Consider the following 19,024-nt stretch of genomic DNA (forward strand, 5'->3'; position numbering starts at 1 on the left):
AAAAAGAGATTCCCAGGTTTGACACCACTCAGCAATGAGCTTCCAGTAGAATGCCAGAAATGCTATCTGGAACACTCCCAGATTCCCAAGGAAGACAACCACTCAATTTTGACTTTGCAGTGGAAGGCCAGACATACTATCGAGAACACTCCCAGTGTCCAAAAAGGTGATCTCCAGGGTCACCCACAACTCAGCAATGAGTGTGAAGTGGAAATCCACATATGCGATCTGAAAGACTTCAAGAGGCCAAAAAAGACATTCCCAGGTTTGACACCACTCACAATGAGTGTTAAGTGGAAATCTAGACATGAGATCTGAAAGACTCAAAGAGCCCAAAAAAGAGATTCCCAGGTTTGACACCACTCAGCAATGAGCTTCCAGTAGAATGCCAGAAATGCTATCTGGAACACTCCCAGATTCCCAAGGAAGACAACCACTCAATTTTGACTTTGCAGTGGAAGGCCAGACATACTATCTAGAACACTCCCAGTGTCCAAAAAAGTGAATGCCAGGTGTGACCACAACTCAGTGATGAGATTGCAAAGTCAGGCCAGGACATTGTTATGGAAGACTCCCAGGATCCAAAAAAGTGCTCTCCAGGGTCACCCACAAATCAGCAATGAGTATTAAGTGGAAGGCACGAAATGCTATCTGGAACACTCCCAGAGTCCAAAAAATGCAAATCCCAGGTTTGAACACAACTCTGTGATGAGTTTGCAGCATCAGGCCTGAAAATTGTTCTGGAAGACTCAAAGGATTCAAAAGTGATCTCTAGTGTCACCATCCAATCAGCAATGAATAATAAGTGGAAAGCGCAAAATGCTATCTGGAAAACTCCAAGAGTCAAAAAAACATCATCCTTGTGGTTGACTATCACTCAGCAATGAGTTTCCAGTAGAATGCCAGAAACGCTATCTGGAACACTCAAGAGTCCAAGAAAGTGATTCCCAAGGAAGACAATCACTCAATTTTGACTTTGCAGTGGAAGGCCAGACATACTATCTGGAACAATTCCAGAGTCCATAAAAGTGATCTCCAGGGTCACCCACAATTCAGAAATGAATGTTAAGTGGAAGGCCAGACATGCGATCTGAAAGACTTCAGAGGCCAAAAAAGTGATTCCCAGGTTTGACACCACTCAGCAATGAGTTTCCAGTAGAATGCCAGAAACGCCATCTGGAACACTCCGTGCGAAAAAAAAATGCGAATCCCAGGTGTGACCACAACAGTGATGAGTTTGCAGCGCCAGGCCTGAAAATTGTTATGGAAGAGTCCGAGGATCCAAAAAAGTGCTCTCCAGGGTTACCCACAAATCAGCAATGAGTGTTCAGTGGAAGGCGCAAAATGCTATCTGGAAGACTCCCAGAGTCAAAAAACGTCATTCTTAGGGTTGACCATCACTCAACAATGAGTTTCCAGTAGAATGCCAGAAACTGCAAGTGGGCTGAAAGGAAAGGTCTCATTCGTCCTTTCTGTATTGACAATATAGCTATTTTTCTTCTTTTAATTTATCGTGTCATGCCTATCAAAAATGTTCTAATTGCCCCATAATTATACACTACACATTTACATATTCAGCAGTAGATGGTTATGTCAGAGCCAGAAATTTGGCACATTTAGTTGTATTGGCCAGCTGCGGGCATCTGCCCTTCATCAGTCAGTAAGTAAGTTGTTAAGTAAGTGTACACCATTCTATCAAAAGACAAATTAACAGATGCTGAAAGGAAATAATAATAGTAATGGCAAATTAATATGGTGGCTGAAATCTACGTTTGTGGTCAATTAGCGCTTCCTGTCGAGGAAAAAAGCTTACGGTACCTGCTATTCCCCGACGGTCTCCCATCCAAGTACTAACCAAGCCCACCTTGGTTAGCTTCCGAGATCAGACGTGATAGGGCATATTCAGGGTGGAATGGCCATAAGCACCAGTCAAACCTTCAAATAGCCATCTTATATGTGTCCCCTTCCGCGTTATCATGGAAGCCTAAATGTTAATCCAGGACAATCATTGCAGCAAGTGCAATAGCCTTCTTAAGTGTTAAGGCACTCTTGTTCAAAATCCAGCCAAAAGACAGACAAGCACAATTCATTCTTAGCTGCATATTGACTTTAATGCTACACTCACTTTCCATTGCACTGTAAAATGCACAGGCAGCATACACACAACAGTCCAAAAAAAAAAAAAGTTAAATGCTCTTCACTCACAGCTCTGACTCAGCTTAGCTTGTAAGAGCAAACGACATTGTACGTGTTCAGTGTAACATGGATGTATACAACAAAGATTTGTCAAAACGGACGTTCGTGCCTGTCATCCAATTTGAAAGTAAGCACTAAGTATATGATACCACACTGCCTAGTAGACTATTAACAATAAAAAGACTCATAAACACAAGCGCATGTCAGTCCTCACACATTGTCTTACATATTTCCGGCATTCATATATGCCAGATAGGTGTTCGCCATCAACTTTTCAAGCACAAAAACCAGGGAAAGCCGCAAATGAAGAGCCCCGCTAGCAGAAATGATGCAGTCAAGATTGCCGCATCAAAGGAATTAGCAGGGGTCAAGCAAAGCCACAGTGCACTGACTGAGCCTCAAGCTGAGTGAACCACATTCGAGAGCAAGACATCTTCCCTGTGAGGTAACGACGAACAATGCAACGCACCCAAAAAAAGGCATCATTGTACCTCATGTACTGTACACTGACAGTTGCCACTTCCTGCAAGTGGGCTGCGCAGCACCACAAGGCACCACAAGGAAACGTCTGAAGGAAAGGTCTCATTTGTCCTTTTTGTATTGAAAATATAGCTGAATTATTTTTTTTAATTTATTGTGTTATGCCTATCAAAAACATTCGATTGAATTTATTTTGAGTTTGTGATCCGAGGTAATTGTAGTAATTTTGGGTAATATGCATGCGTCTGTACTGATTAACTGTTTGTATTTTTAGGGGCAGTCTGCAACGCTAACTGCTGTTTTGCTTTATAGTTGTAATCCTTATTTTAAACTAGTAGCACTGCATGATAGTTAAGTGCCCCCGCGGGGCGCCTATGTCTTAAAACAGTCTGGCCCATAGGATTATAAATTTTTTGAATGTGATTTGAATGTGTGATGTGTGACCAAAACAACTGGTTTTAGTGCGTTTTAAATTTTTTTCGATTAGGGTAGCGCACCCAAATGCAGTGGGGTCAGGCTGTCTGGTGGTGGGGGTTTAGTTTGTAGTGGAGTCTCCCTTCACCTGCATCTTTAGTGATCTGCACCAGCACATTGAAGTTAATGTTTGCTGTGTTGACTGAGTGAGGCTGCACATGGAGCGGTGAGTATTGTTCACAAGTGGAATCCTTAGTGGTGAGTAGTATACCCTCCCCCAGACAGCTCTTCACCCACTTTTAACATGTATTAGTGTAATGTCTGAGTGGGTACAACGAAATTGTGGGTGGTCTGCAACAACAGCACACTGTGGAACATTTATGTAAACACAATACAAATAAGGCACATGACATTGGGTATAGAAATAATATACAATAAAATACAAATTTAAAAAGAAGACACACTGTAAATATAAAGAAATGCAAAGAAAAACTTGTGCAGTAATATGGCCTTTTAAAAACTATTTAAAGTGCACAGTGGAATTGCACAGTTGTATTGAGGTAGAGGGTTGGGGGGGGGGGGGGTGTCAGTGTTTGTTAGCAGTCTGTATGGCCCAGGGGAAGAAGCTATTGGTTAGTCTGGTGGTTTGGGACTTGATTGACCTGAAGCGCCATCCGGAGGGCAACAGGTCAAACAGGTGATAGGCGGGATGTGAGGGGTCTCCTGTGATGGCCTTAATTTTACTGAGGCAGCGGGATCTGGATATGTCGTCCAGGGAGGGCAGAGGGCAGCCGATAATTTTTTGGGCGGTGTTAATAACCCTCCGCACAGCCTTCCTGTCCTCAGCTGTGGAGCCTGCGTACCACGCCCCCAGAGAGTATGTTAATATGCTCTCCACAGAGGAGTGATAGAAGTCCAGCAGCAGCTTCTTGTCCAGGTTGTTCTTCCTGAGGACACGCAGGAAGTGCAGCCGCTGCTGAGCCTTCTTCACTAAGACCTTGGGTGTTGGATGTCCAGGAGAGATCTGCAGAGATGTGGGTGCCCAGAAACCTGAAGGTGGTGACAGTTTCCACACGTTCTCCGTTGATGAGGAGAGGGGAGTGGACTTGTCTGTGCTTCCTGAAGTCCATGATAAGTTCTTTTGTTTTAAGGACGTTCAGTGACAGGTTATTTTCTGAGCACCACACAGACAGTTTCTCTCTCTCAGCCCTGTATGCCATCTCATCCCCATCGGAGATGAGCCCAACCACGGTGGTGTCGTCTGCAAACTTAATGATGGCGTTGGTTGGGTGGGATGGAGTGCAGTCATAAGTGTACAGGGCGTACAGTAGGGGGCTCAGCATGCAGCCCTGAGGAGAACCAGTGCTGAGTGTGAGGAGAGTTCCGTATCATCATAAAAGCCTAAACGTTAATCCAAGAATCATCACACTACTCATAATAAAGTTATAAGCTCATAAAACCAAAATCTATTTTCTGTTCAATGTCATGGTGAAGAGCATATGCTAATGGATCCATGGCTAGCACAAAGTGGGCAGCCTTGACAGACACCTGAGGTGAGGAGTCAGATATGAGGTTGTTTACTACCACTCTACTTTTACAGTTGTTAGATAAAGTATTGATCTGGGATAAAACTGACTTAATAAACTGGTGACTAATGCAATGAAATGCTTTTTCTTGGTCAAGACCTAGAATGAACTATGAAATCTTTCAGACTTGGCTATAGGAGAGGACATTTCTTACAAGGGCCAAATTAACATTCATCAAGCAGTTTGGAATGCTGTTTGATTGCACCACACTATTTTATCTGCAACAGTCTGGAGATGTAAAAACAGAAATTTTGTTAGAATCTTTGTGTCAACACCCAGTAAACCTAGATGACACCAATTCTGAATATCTCTCTTGTTCCCTTTTTTATAAAGCAAGGATATGTTACTTCTCTGATTGAGTTTGGGAGGATTCCTCTGGCAAGGCTTTCATTAAAAATGGCAATAAGCAGTACATTTAACAAGACCCAGAAAGGAATGTAAAATTCCTTTGGCAGACTATCAGGGCCTGGTGCCTTAGAAACCTGCACTGAGGACAAGCCTTTAAACAGTTCATCTATAGAGAGGTCCCTATCTGACTGCTATCCTCTGAACTGTAGCAGTTTATAACAAAAGAGGCTCACCATTTGGTGATTGAATTGAACAGGAATTGTGGGGAAATCCATTATTTGAACCTCTCTCTATATTTGGAAACAACTACAGGATTATCAAGTAGACATGTATTCATCTTCCATGACCCTGGTCGATAGTTACACTCCCCTGTAATTCAAGTAAGCAGGATACTGTAGAGCGATCAGAATAAAGTAGGTGATACAGAGATATCACATTTTTCCATATCTTAGGGTGACCATACGTCCTTTTTTTCCCGGACATGTCCTCTTTTTGGGACCTAAAAAATGCGTCCCAAAAAGAGGACATGTCTGGGAAAAAGAGGACATATGGTCACCCTACCATATCGTGTTACAAGAATCAGGTCAATTCGAGAGCTTATAGAGAGGTTAGACAACTTGAAACCAGGAGAGACTGGAAACAGGAACCTATACGCATCAATTAACCTGTGATCCTCAATGATGGTTTTAAGGAGCTCAGAGGTGCTATCAAGATGCACATCAGATGTGGAAAGTCACTTTTTTCCCAAGATGAAGTTAAAGTCCTCTCCCAATCACATCTATAACAATAAAGGGGCAATGCCTTAAAAATAACAAGGTGCTCTACCAACTCACTGAGGCAATGGATATTGATCACCCTGAATTTCACTCCCCTTCCTTCAAGGTCAATGCAAAGAAGTCTCCCCAGCTGTACTGTATGAAGCCTGTGTATTTTAAAATCAGAACCCCTCGAAAGGATCCCCACCCCAGATCTATTTTTATAGTTGCCCGACCATACTGACTCACCAAGGGCCATCTCTCCTCAAACTCTTTATAATTATCTTGATAGGGAGGCCAGCATTACTGTAAAAGAAAGATGTCAAAGCTAAAAATTCAAACACAGCCTTACATTTGATCTCATCGTTGAGACCCTGAGTATTGATGGTAACATAGATAACAGAGACAGCCATTGGGGCAAGAAAAAAATTTAAAGACCCAATCCTCCTTCCTCTGTTATTCTTCCTTCTTCCTTTTTTCTTTACACATACCATATCAAGCCACACATAGCTAAGCCTTAGCCATTTGCAAGAGGATGTTATCTCCCCTGCCAAGTAAATATGAATTATATACTGCCAAGATGACGGTGTCATTCTACACCATGCATTTTAGACATTTCTAGCTCTTTTGGAAAAAAAACACCTACCCACCACATGTAAACCTAACCACCATGGCAGCACATCCAGACCTCTTCCAGAACAGCCTTACTCAGTTCATGTTAATCTGGTTGTTTCTATAAATTTATGTCCTCCAGATGAATCAAATCAGATATGCTCAGCTTTAAAGAAATATATGATATTCATTGAGATTCTGTTAACTTTATTCTTTAACAGTGTGGTGGGAAAAATTATGTTATGTTATATTATTATGACTGACTGCCAATCTAAATTTTGGGAGAGTGCCACCTATTTTAAAAAATATAGCTTGGCTTGGTGTGAAAATATTGGAAGAAAAACCCCCCAAAAAATAATTGTGTAAAAGTGTAATTAAACCAAAAAGAGAAAAAGAGGGTGGACCATAAGAGTGGGAGCTGGCAGGTGAGCTCAGCAATGGGGAGGGTTAGGAAAAGGTATAAAAGAAGGGGAATTTGAGGTGCTTTTTCAGACCTGGGTCTCAAGAGAGGGTGTGACTGCTTTGCTCCACGTGGACCAGCCCGGTTTACTGTATGTGATTTCTGATCCATATACAATAAACCTATTTATATCAGACTTTGAAGTATAGTTTGTATTCATTTTTGGAGATTGTTATTTCTGTATTTGATACAGCATATTGAAGGCACAAGAACGAGAAGGATCCTCCGGCCTGACCGGTAGAGGCGGGGAGTGGTGAGGTCACCATAACAGTATATCTATAAATAAAAAATGATTCAAAAAGTTAAAAGCTTCCATTCACTACTATTACTGTTAAATAAATGTTTACCTAAGTAAAGTTGTAGATAACCCTGGGATTGGCAGCAATTTCCTTCAGCTTCTGAGGTACTGTGTTTGACAGATTCAGAGCCTCCAAATGTAGAACATCTAGTTATATTGCCTAGTTGTAGGTATTTCCAAAACAAGCACCTTTCCACAACAAAACTCCTCACAGCCACACAAGTCTCCTAACTTCCCCACAAGGCCATCTGAGGTCCTTTTACAGCCCATTAGTGAGGGCCAATTGAGTACAGGTGTAGCCAGCTCCCCTGTTGCTGCTCTTGGCTGGGAAGGAACAGAGCCACTGATACCCGCCCTTTTACAACAGAGCCCCTGGTTGCATCACAATTTCATATTAATGTTAATGCAGTATAGGTCAGTTGCTGGCATACAACAAAAACTACCTACTTCTTAAATGAGATAATTTATAAGTTTCCATCTTCACTAACTTAGCTCTAAGTTATGTCAGATGGATCAATATTCAAGTTTATCAATGTGTAATGACTTTACAACCATGTATGGAAATTCCATATACCCATGGCATATCGATGAATATTGGAACTGGAATGCAAACTGACCAACAGGAATAATAGACTGGAACAATTGTTTTGTGGTTGTACTTTCTGTAGCACTGCTGAAGACTAATGAAGAGAACTTGTAAAGCAAGTACTTTGTTTTTTTGCCTTGGTTAGTTTCACAAGTGGATTTTAACTGCTTGTCTGATTAGTCTGTGGATTAGGCTACTCCTCTCAGATGGCTGCTAATCCACTTGTTAACTGAACAGGGCATCTATTGGCTGTGTCATCTCTGAAACAGCAGCCTCATTTTTCAACCTCATTGTAGGAAGATTTGGTTGTACAAAGACAAGGGAGTCTGTCTAAGGGAGTCCATTGGGGAAGGCCACCTGGGAGACCCTGTCACATCATTATATTACTGCTGTTAGTTAATAAACTACATGCATATATTCCCATCTATTTTGGGAATATTTATTAAGGGTCGGCAGTATAGCACAGCGGTAACGAGCAGGACTCATGACTGAATGGTGGCCAGTTCAATTCCCCGCTGGGGCACTGCTGTTGTACCTTTGGGCAAGGTATTTAACCCAGAATTGTCTCAGTTAATATCCAGCTGTGTAAATGGGTAATGTAAAAAATGTAACCTATGCAAGTTGCTCTAATAAAGGCGTCTGCTAAATGCCAATAATGTAATATTTGGATGTTTTACTTCAGGATATGTCTTGGAATGGTACACTCCTGTTGGGTAGGCCTATATTATGTTGAGACTTGTTTGTCTTGTCCTTGTTTGTGTAACATTTGATGTTGTTCTTCTGGATGCCCTTTGTGCTGTATGTTTGGAGTCACTAGATAGGAGCATCTGCTGATGTCAAAAATGTAAATTAAGTGTACTCATCATTGACATCACTCTGGATACAGCGTGTTTGCTAACCAAAAAAAAGTAAATGTAAGCAAAAATTCCATTGACAGGATAATGTAATGGCAGAGAAAAACAAGCTGTTTTCTCAATGTAGCCAGACGCCACCCTTTGTTAGAGGAGGGACCCTTGGGTTCCAGGGTCATTATTCTATACGCAGTATCCTGAAAGTTGCACGATTCACTCAACCAGGGAGCCGATTGGCAGAAATAACAGTTTATTAGGTTGTTTGTTGTATTATTTTATTATTGTCATGCCTACTCTCCCATCATCTTGACGGCATCAATCATTTACTCCCGGGTAATTAGCATCAGTCATGCATGCGACAGATCTAGACAAAGAGAGAGCATCATGCCTGAGAAACATACATATCAATAAAAACACTCAACCAAGAAAAATGTGCACTCCAGTTACCATCTCTAACAATATTCTTGAAAAAAAATGTAAATAACATTCTAGCTACTTTTACTCTAAGTCATGTGGTGATATTACTTTGCAGCGTGTTCCCATGGCAATGAAATATTTAATCTTTTTCTGATTTTGTGAAATCTGAAATTGCAATGTCTCATCTCATGCCCACCAGATACTCTGTTTCTATGTTAATTCATAATAAAATTTTGGAGTTTTCAATCTGTGCATGATAGCATTGCATTACCAGGGAAAATGTTTTAGCCAATCTCTCTCACTTAACTGCCTGACTACATTAAGATGTTTTATGCACATACAGAGTTTACTATTATTATTATTATTAGTAGTAGTACTATTAGTATTATTACTATTATTAATGGTTACATGTTCAAAAACATTCTGAGATTTTTTTTATGACTTGGTCAGTGATCATTAAAATGTTTTTGAATGCAAAAAAGCCTGGATCAGAATGTAAAAATTAGAAGGTGTAGAAGATCTGATTGACAACATCCTGGGTGTCCATCATAGCAGAAAACATGCTACCGCAGTAATACTGTAATACTGTAGAAACACTTTCTACATAAGAACCAGACATTTTGGGACCTGCATACCTATGATACCTTAACTCCTTGGAAGGTGTCAATAACGATAATATCAGTAATGGCTTGGTGACTATAAACTCAGCTGGAATATGACATTCACTAAACCATGACAAAACAAAACAATTTTTATAATTTAACTTTTTGGAGTTTTTGGGTTGTGTCCCTTTTGTTCAGCAAATGATCTGTAGCCTTGATAGGAATTGTCATGATGCATTTTTCATCCTTGTGTTACTCTTGCTCCCAGGGCTCAGCTGACTAGTTTCCAAAGTGTTTGACGCCAGAGTGTTTGAATTGCTATGGAGAGGTTGAGAGGCTGGCAGCTCCCTAGTTTGGTCTCCCATTGTGTGTAGTTGTAACCTGTGCTCCCAGCTCAGAGTTTCACTGCAATGGTGAGTGATGGTGGTGAGCTTGGCTGGTCTGTTGGTGGAACAGAGCTGCTTTTGCTTGTGTGAAAGTGCAGTTATGACTGGCTCATGGCAGTATCTACATTAATCCCTACTACAGTTTATTTGTGCTGGTGACATGAATAGCAGCCTCTTCTTATTTCACGGTGTCATGGTGTATTATAGACAATCATGGGTGTATTTCATGTAAGTGGATTCTCTTTGAGACCCCACTTCACTTCATATAGGGGAAGTTTCAGTGCAGGTTCAAGTTTAAAAATTTCATCCACAAGATGGCAGTATGAATCTGTAGATCCTGCAGTGGTTAAATGTTCAGCTCCATCCTCAGAGATTTTGTAAGGGTGTAGGGTTGCTGGCTCACCCTTCATTAAGCCTACACTACTGTATTGACCACAGTGCAAGAACTGAGAAATGCATACAGTTCAACAGACATGCATCTGGGAGTTTATTTCTGGCTTACAATTAGTGCAATTATCAATGATCATAAAGTACAAAGGGCACTTGCTTTGGAGTTTATTTTGTTAGAATAACTTGCTATACTATTGTACCCTTTCAAAAAACCACACATATGCTACCAGCTATATGACACTCATATGTAAATAAGTAGGAGCTTTATTTGATTACATTAACAGTGTCCCTCAAACATTATCTTCTTCATGGCTACCACTACCTTTAATTAACCTTGTATCTCTCGATGGTCTCTGGAGTCCACCTTTGGCCTTCAGTGTTCTCTCTATACAAGTTTGCTGTGCAGTCCGTTTCTGTAACCATGCCATCTTATTGGATCGCAAACCAGCTCTCCAGTTTAGGGTGAAAAATTGATTCTTTCAAGCCTTGAAGGAAAGCTCTTTCTATTTTTAATGATAGCATTCTTATAAAGCCTTTTCCCTCTTTGCATGCAGTACATATGCCTTACTTTTGCCAATGAAAATATTTGGGAAATTGCACATGCCGGGAAAGGTGAAGAAATGGCACCTGGCCAGCACCATGGTTCTATGGCAGAACTGATCAGGTGGAAGCCTTCTCAGCAGCATTCCCTGTCCTGTGTTTCTTGGCCCTGGACGGTGACAAATGCACTCAAGTGTTTATAAATTGGGCAGGGTAATGGACAGGAAATACCCAATCTGTTTACCTCACCTTGTGTTCTGTCTGGAGAGATGACCATGTTAGATTGCAGGTAGCTCCATTGCAGGTCATTTTCTTTGGAGAGCGATGTGGACAGGATTTATGAAGAGGGTTTGTATTCTGCTTGGGTCTAGATGGGTCTCTAGGGCCAGGTCTGTGTGGGTCTAATGCAGGCAGCTCATGCTGAAAGTGCCGGCCGCCCTCTCCCAAAGCCAAAACTTTTCCATATGCCGCTGCGCATCGGCACCTCACACAGACGTTTTGTGCGGGGCCTCGAGGTGCATGTGGGGAAACATTGTTTTTTCTGAAGTGACCCTTCTGATGAGAGTTGGAGGGATGGGGGGAGGCAACTAAATCAAGCTGGCAGGGTCATGTCAGCAGTCCATACCAAACGAGCCCGACGCCCCTTCTGTGGCCACCTCTGTCCTTTATGAAAATTCCTTGCCAGTGGCGGCTTGTGAAGTTTTGGGCAGAAATTCAGTCACAGGTCTCTGACACTGCCGCATAGACTTGTCCTCCTGAGGGCATGGTGTCCTAAGAGGCTAAGGGTTGAGTGCAGCCTGTAGCCTGGCCTAGTGGTGGGGAGCAGGGCAAGGATCACTTTCTTAAGCCTGGCTTCACTGGCTACATTGAAAAGATTGAGCCCAGTCCACTACATAGCAGAACTCTTTCCTGCCACTGGAGTGCATTGTATATATTACGTTACATTGCATTATTGGTATTTAGCAGATGCTCTTATTCAGAGTAATTTACATGGGTTACAATTTTCCACATTACCCATTCAGACAGCTGGATATTTACTGGATATTTAGGCAATTCTGGGTTAGGTAGCTTGCCCAAGGCTACAACGGCAGTGCCCTAGCGGGTAATCGAACCGATCATTTCTCCGTTTTGATTCCTGCTCCTTATCACTGTGCTACACTGCCGTCCTCTTGTATACAGATTACTCAAGCTTGTTCTGATTTCATGTTTTCTGCGCTTTCTTGTTCTACATGTGATGGAGCTACCCAGTTAACTGACAAGAAACGTGATTATCATGGTGACCTATAAATAGGCTGCAGTAGCCAGGTAAAGAAAAAAAAACACCTTACCTGTTGTGATTCCAGTTCTCCTATCGGCATTCTGAGTTCCTGTCATGTAAAGGTAGGCTGGTGTTTTCATTTGGGTCCATGCCGACTTGAATTGACTCGGGGAAAACTGATGAGCGTTGTCAATGCTAGGTTTCCATAGACGGACTGGTGGCGCTTGAAACTTCTCTCATTCAGAGCTCTGAGGTAAAGCAGAAATTTAACATATTACAACAAGGTAATTTGGATTTTTTTTTTTTTGCTTTTGTGTATTTACTGCAATGGTAATTCTGTTTCTGATCGTTTCATGAAAGAAAAGTGTATTAAACGTGAAAATGTTCAAAAGGAATATGGCATTAGAGTGCTATTGTTTTTTTTTTTTTTTTTAACTTTTTTTCCTATTTTTATAGGATAGTACTGGCTGCTGTTTTGCCTGTATGACTACATAACTTCACCACTTCCTTTTAACACTGACTGTAACAAGCACGCGAACTTGCTGTAGTACTGTTGTGTCCCCATAGTTTTGCCGGTAGCTAGCGCTTTCGTTGGTGAGCTGACCTCCCGCTAGCACCGGCTAATTCTGTTGTGCCATTTTACAGGACTGTACTTACTTTGATAATGGACGTGTTCACTGTGGTATTCTTCAGGTTTCCCGGTTGACAAACCAACTGTGTATCGGGTTGGGACTCAGGGAGTCTATTGTTTTCATTGTTGCTCTCCTTTATTTTTTTTAACTGTGCAGTGGGTTTGGGACTCCGTGCTGGTGTAGGAGGGAGCGATAGTGCACTTCGGAAGGTGGATCTTTCCTCACCACTTGCTGTGTGTGTGTGTGTGTGTACACGAATGTGTGTGGGCTCTAAATTACATGTACTCACTCGTTTGTTCTTCACCCCTGTTGTAGTGTGTGTATGCCACCGTCACCAGTATTTCCTGTTCCTCTTCTTGTAAGTTGCCCTCTCTCTCCCCGCTGTGCCTTTACCCGTATGCCACGCAGTAGCGCCCTGCTGGCCGGGAGGATGAACGGTCTGGTTTTTATTTTGTAAATTTTACTTCCTTTTTTTAATGCTTGTGATTTGTATACCTTTTTACTTTTATTGACTGCCCTAATAAACTTGCTGTTTTATTGTGGAATTCACATCTCACTTTGCCTCATTTAGTTGGAGGGACCTGTGAATGGGATAAAACATCGTATTAAAAGGGTGTTAATTATTTCTTTGGGTGAAATTCCCAAAGTGGCGTAGTTGGAAGCCTAGAACCCGTTGTATACAGTTAGCTAAAATCCTCTTAACAGCAGTGGAAGGTAACTATGAAATAGTGAATGGAATGATTTCTGTCGCTAATTAGCTGAGAAATTCAAAGAATTGCTATTTTACGACCGATACATTTCACCGGCAAAGACTCCTCTGTTTTATGGAATTTTTTTTCTGAGGTACAGAAGCTCCTTCAGCTGGTACAGGAAGGACAACTCCCAGAATCCCCATGGAGGCTTCCTATTAGTTGTAATGGAAAGTAGTTATGCTGGCCCCAGTAGCAGCCCAGAACACAGTCACCAGCTTGGAGAATAGTGCTGTCTATTTCTTTGGTGGTTAAAACAGCTGAGAGAAGTGGAAAAGCATGCATAATAAAAACACTATGGGCCATATGTATAAATCTTTGTGTACAGCTTGCCGTAGGACCATGCGTACGCACAATCTTACAACTTGTGTACGGAGGTTTTTCGTCAGACCACGTACGCCTGATTGTCTTCATAAATCTGATCGTAAATAAAATCAGCGTAACGTTATGTGCACATGAACGCGCTTAACGTCCACTCCCACAATTGTTCTTATATGGACCGAGACGCGCATTTAATTCGTTGAATTAGCATATTAAGGATCCCAGGTAAATCTGAGTGAAATGCAGAGACTGATGTTGAGGATCAATGGCAGGACGTAAGAAAAGAATTATTCGGAAACGGAGATAGAGGTGATGGTTGATGAGGTGGAGGGGAGAAAAAATGTCCTTTTTCGAGGCCAGACTAACGGCATGTCAAATCGACGGAAAAATGCGGAGTGGCTCAAAGTGGTGACTGCTATGAATGCAGTTTCACCAGAGGTGCGTACGGTGGAGGAGAAGAAAAAGAAGTGGTCGGATTTTAAACCCGAGTGTCCTCGTACCATTTAGGGCAGTGTTTCTCAACCCTCTCCTGGAGTACCCCCTGCCCGGCATGTTTTAGATCTCTCTCTGCTCCAACAGCTGATTCAAATGATCAGTTTGTTATTCAGCAGCTTCAGGAGTTCATAACGAGTTGATCATTTGAATCAGCTATGTTGGAGCAGGGAGAGATCTAAAACATGCAGGGCAGGGGGTACTCTAGGAGAGGGTTGAGAAACACTGATTTAGGGAATCGGAGCATTCGGAACGTAGGTGTACAAGACGCAAAATAATAGAATTTATGAACGATTCTAACCACTGGGAGATGACTGCTAAAATCATCAAAATAATAGTCAACAGTGTCAGGGTCATTAAGTAAAAAAAATATAATCAGATCGTTTTGTCTGTCTTTCTGTTCATGCCATGCAGCTCTCTCGATCGCTCTCTCTGTCGTTGACAGAAACTTTACTTCCCTGTATTCCAACGTTTACAATATGTTTGTTGTTTCAGCTATTTTTCTATAGGGTACATAAAACGTAAACGTACACCACCTCGAGACCATGCGCAGAGGTACGTATGTTTTCCCGGGAAGTATCTTTGTGTAGAAAAGTGCTCAGCACGATTTTAGTGCGTACGCACCGTTGATACATGTGGCCCCTGTGTCATTATATAAGCTAAAACTGGAAAAAAGGATTTCTTTACATTTAATAAGAGGTGGTAAAGGAATGTAATAAATTGGCTGAAAGGATGAAAAAAAATACTGAATAGAGAAGGAAGTTGGTTATTTTTCCACAACCATTCCTCAGTACATCTGAGTGACATTGGAAGCGGGGTTAATTCAAATTCAGTGTTTTGTATTCTACATAAAGGTTGGCTCCACTTTGCATGCAATGCCCCAAAACTGGACTATTGTTATAGTACAGAACAACACAATGTTATTTTTCAACAAATGCAACGTTGTGCCCCTAAACATGGGCTAGAAATGTGACTTTTCACAGAGTAAAAATAATAATACAACAAACTAAGATAACACCACTATAACAAACTAATGACAACACGACAACAAACTAAAAGTAAAATAACAACAATGCTACAACAAACCAACATAATTACAACACTACAACAAACTAAAACTAAAATACAACAAACTAAAATAATGGCAATACTACAACAAACTCAGGGTGAGAGATGAGGGTGTATCACATCTCACTGGACAGCTAATATGCAATAAAGGTCCAGCAGGCAGCCAATTAGATACACTGTATTGTACTGCATCTCCTCTCCTTCCTTCCCCTCTGCTGACAATCAGCTCCTCCAAACCACATATATGCATAATGGCATCTGTGACAGATGTGTGCCTTGTTTCTGTCTTGTTCATGGGGAATCATGTGAGAGCAGGAACCCCATAGGTAAGCCCCTTGTGTGTAAAGCCAGGGCAGGATATTTAGATTATGCAAACCAATGATGTATTAATATTCTATGAGTGTGATCCAAAAGTCTTGGAGTGCTATCCTTTTAAAAGCATTTACATTACTGTGATGTGCAGAGCATGTGGTGTTTTTTGCAACAAATTGCAATTACCACAAATTTCACAAAATAGTTTCCATTTAGTCATTTTCATGAAGGCCTCAGTACGTGCCGGAGTTGATTGGTTTGCCTACATGAAGAGTGTGATTGGTTTTCAATGCTAATTATTCTAAATGCTCTCAGAGCTGTTCCAGGTTTGACTGGGATGCAAAAGGAGCGATCTCCCATACCCAGGCATGGAAAACCCATTCTACCTCAAGTTTCAAAGTTCATAACAAAGTTCAGAACATTCTTTGCTGCAGTGGTGCAACATATCATTTTGAATCTGTCCTTTTAGAAGGCCAAAACTACAGCAACTTGAGGAGATGAAAAGAAAGTCAAAATGCAAATCATTCGTCCTCATTGCTGGAAACACAGAAGAAAAGCAGGAGTGGAAAAAAGCACCTCTGGCAACCCAGTTTCCTTTTTCTTTGTTTCATTTCCCAACTAGTGACTTTTTAATATTAATTTGATCAAAATTGATATTCAGGTCAAATTATGGTCATCTATGTCCATTTACTATGGTGTCACTGTACTAATGCTGCGTGTTGCTGCATATATACAGTTTTCTGATGCTCTGTAGGTGCTGCTGTTGGATTCTCACAGTCAGTCAGTCACTGTCAGTACTCACACTCCTTAAAGCAAACAGGCTGTAGAGATAACATGTAAATGTGCATTTTCTGGATGGTAAATGCAAGGTTTTGGAATGACTGAAGTTCAGGTGCCCTGAACACATCTCTTACAGTAGATGTATGTGATACTCTGAGAAAGTTTATATTTAAATGTTGAAAAAAGATTTAAGTCTTTTTATACAGTTTTATTACATTATGTAAAATGTAGCCAGCTAAACAATTTTCAGTAACATTCGCGCTAACTAAAAGTATTTCCAATAGTTCCTGGATGTTGCAGCTGCGATGTCACCTAGCTAACGCTAGATGCTAGGCTATCTTACGTTAGCTAACGTTATAAATTGCTAGACTGGGTCATAATAATTTTTAAAAATCTAAAATAAACTGTTTGAAGTTGTTTTTTTAGTTTGCATGCATTTAAAAATATAAAATTTCAATGTACTGTAGTCTACAGTACATTGAAATTTTATGATATTTTAGACTAATCATTAAGCTACATAGCGACTATATAATCATTAGAGTCTAAAATGTCATAGCCTGTTAACCGGATATGCACATGCTGACCTTTATGTGGCGTTATCCAGCTTTCTAGCCATTGCCTGTCATTAGCTAGCCTAGCCTGCGGCTAACTAAGTATTAGCGTATGTGCAAACATGTACAACTTTAAAATCGGGAAAACTGCCCTGCTAAAACGTTGTTCAGCTATTGGAATCGGATATCAGGGAGGAGAGCACAGCAGAGGCCCATGATCAAGGCAAGGAGGCAAAAGAGACAGGGAGAGTGAGCCACCACAACACACTGGGAAAAGGCGAAAATATGATGACAACTATTTGAGTTGAGGGTTCACTTGGACTGGTGACGCCAATTATCGAAAGCCACAGTGCGTATTGTGTGGTGAAGTGCTTGCAAACAGTTGTCTCAAGCCCACTTATTTACGTCGCCACTTGCACACCAAATATGCCCACCTTAAAGAAAAGCCCATTACCTTTTTTAAAAAACGAAACTGGAAAAGAAGACATATCTGTTTCTGTATGGCCCAAGTTGCTTTGCGCCCTCATACATTCTTTTTGATCCACGGCTCATGCGTCATGACTTTGTTGCAGTTTGTTGAAACATTGTTGCAGTGCTAAATGTCAAGTGCATTTTGTTGCGTTATCTCCTAATTGAATTAGCCTTCGAGTGTTCTAATGATTATAAATAGCAAAAAATTATTTTTATGTATTATTAAACTTGATGCAAATATTGAATGTCGCTGTAAATCTGCCGCTGTGTAGGGCCTAACCCAATTCTCGCCCTAAATTCTTTGCTCTGCAGCTGGTGCCGTGCATTTTTTTAAAACATTGTTGATCGGTTTCATATGAATGTCGAGCGCGTTTTTAATGTCGCTGTAAATCTGTCGCTGTGTAGGGCCTAACCCTCTTCTCGCCCAAAATTCTTTGTTCTACGGCTTGTGCCGTGCATTATTTATTTATTTTTTTTTGTTATATTTTTAAACGTTGATCGGTTTCATATGAATGTCGAGCGCATTTTGTTTCAATCTCGTTCAATCGAAGTTGTTAGCCTACGAGTGTTGTATGTATGATTAAACTTGAGGGACGAGGCATGCGTCAACTTGGTCAGTATGTATAAAGCGGTGCGTGACATAAAAAGTTTTGGAACCGCTGCTCTAATCAATGCCAACGTAAAACTTTAAGTAGCATATTTTGATATTCTAAACCTTTCTAAACCAGAACACACAACCAGGATATAACTATAGAATGTTCTGATAGTCTGAATAGTAATTCAGACTATCAGAACTATTACTAAGTGCTACCCATATAAACCTACAGACAGCGTATTTCGATAGTCTGAAATACCTTATCAGAAAGTGCTACCAACATAAACCTATTTTTATTTAATATAGGCTATTTATTTTATATATTGTTTCATTTACATGTATATTGTGCAGCTGTATATTTTCAAACAGGGTAGGACTGTTATTTTTGTTCTGTTTACATTTTTATTGTTTATTTGCACAGCTGTGTGTTTTGTTAAACAGGAGAGGAAAACCTGTAATTGTACTCTGTTTAATGATTTTGTTATTGTTGTTGAAAACAACTGAAGGAGTATTCTCAGAGATAGGCCTGTTTTATTTAATATAGGCTATTTATTTCATATATTTTTTTCATTTACATGTTTTGCAGCTGTATATTTTCAAACAGGGAAGAAAACCCTGTCTTTGCATTTTATTTTGATCACAGTCTGTTTTAATAAATGTGCTTGTGACATCTTGCATGTGGCTTTGACTTACAACAGAACATTTAGCCCACTTCATAGAAAATACCGAGATATATATTGTGTATCGCTATTCAGCCTAAAAATACCAAGATATGATTTTTGGTCCATATCGCCCAGCCCTACTGGACTGGTTTAAGTCAAGGTTTACAGTGCATTTTCAGCGTGATTTGATACCGGACTTTTGTGGAGATATC

The 19,024-nt window shown here is 40.8% G+C and overlaps 1 non-coding gene and 1 pseudogene across 1 annotated transcript; both read right to left on the minus strand.

The window, feature by feature from the left end:
• Positions 1 to 1,806: 1,806 nt before the first annotated feature.
• On the minus strand, positions 1,807 to 1,924 carry LOC118792759 (annotated as a pseudogene).
• A 560-nt stretch (positions 1,925 to 2,484) lies between these two features.
• LOC118792760 lies at positions 2,485 to 2,649 on the minus strand. The gene has a single exon (XR_005005615.1). It is a non-coding gene; the product is annotated as a U1 spliceosomal RNA (small nuclear RNA).
• Between the last annotated feature and the right edge of the window lie 16,375 nt (positions 2,650 to 19,024).

The sequence above is a fragment of the Megalops cyprinoides genome, chromosome 17, assembly GCF_013368585.1.
Source record: "Megalops cyprinoides isolate fMegCyp1 chromosome 17, fMegCyp1.pri, whole genome shotgun sequence".
Taxonomy (NCBI): Eukaryota; Metazoa; Chordata; class Actinopteri; order Elopiformes; family Megalopidae; genus Megalops; species Megalops cyprinoides.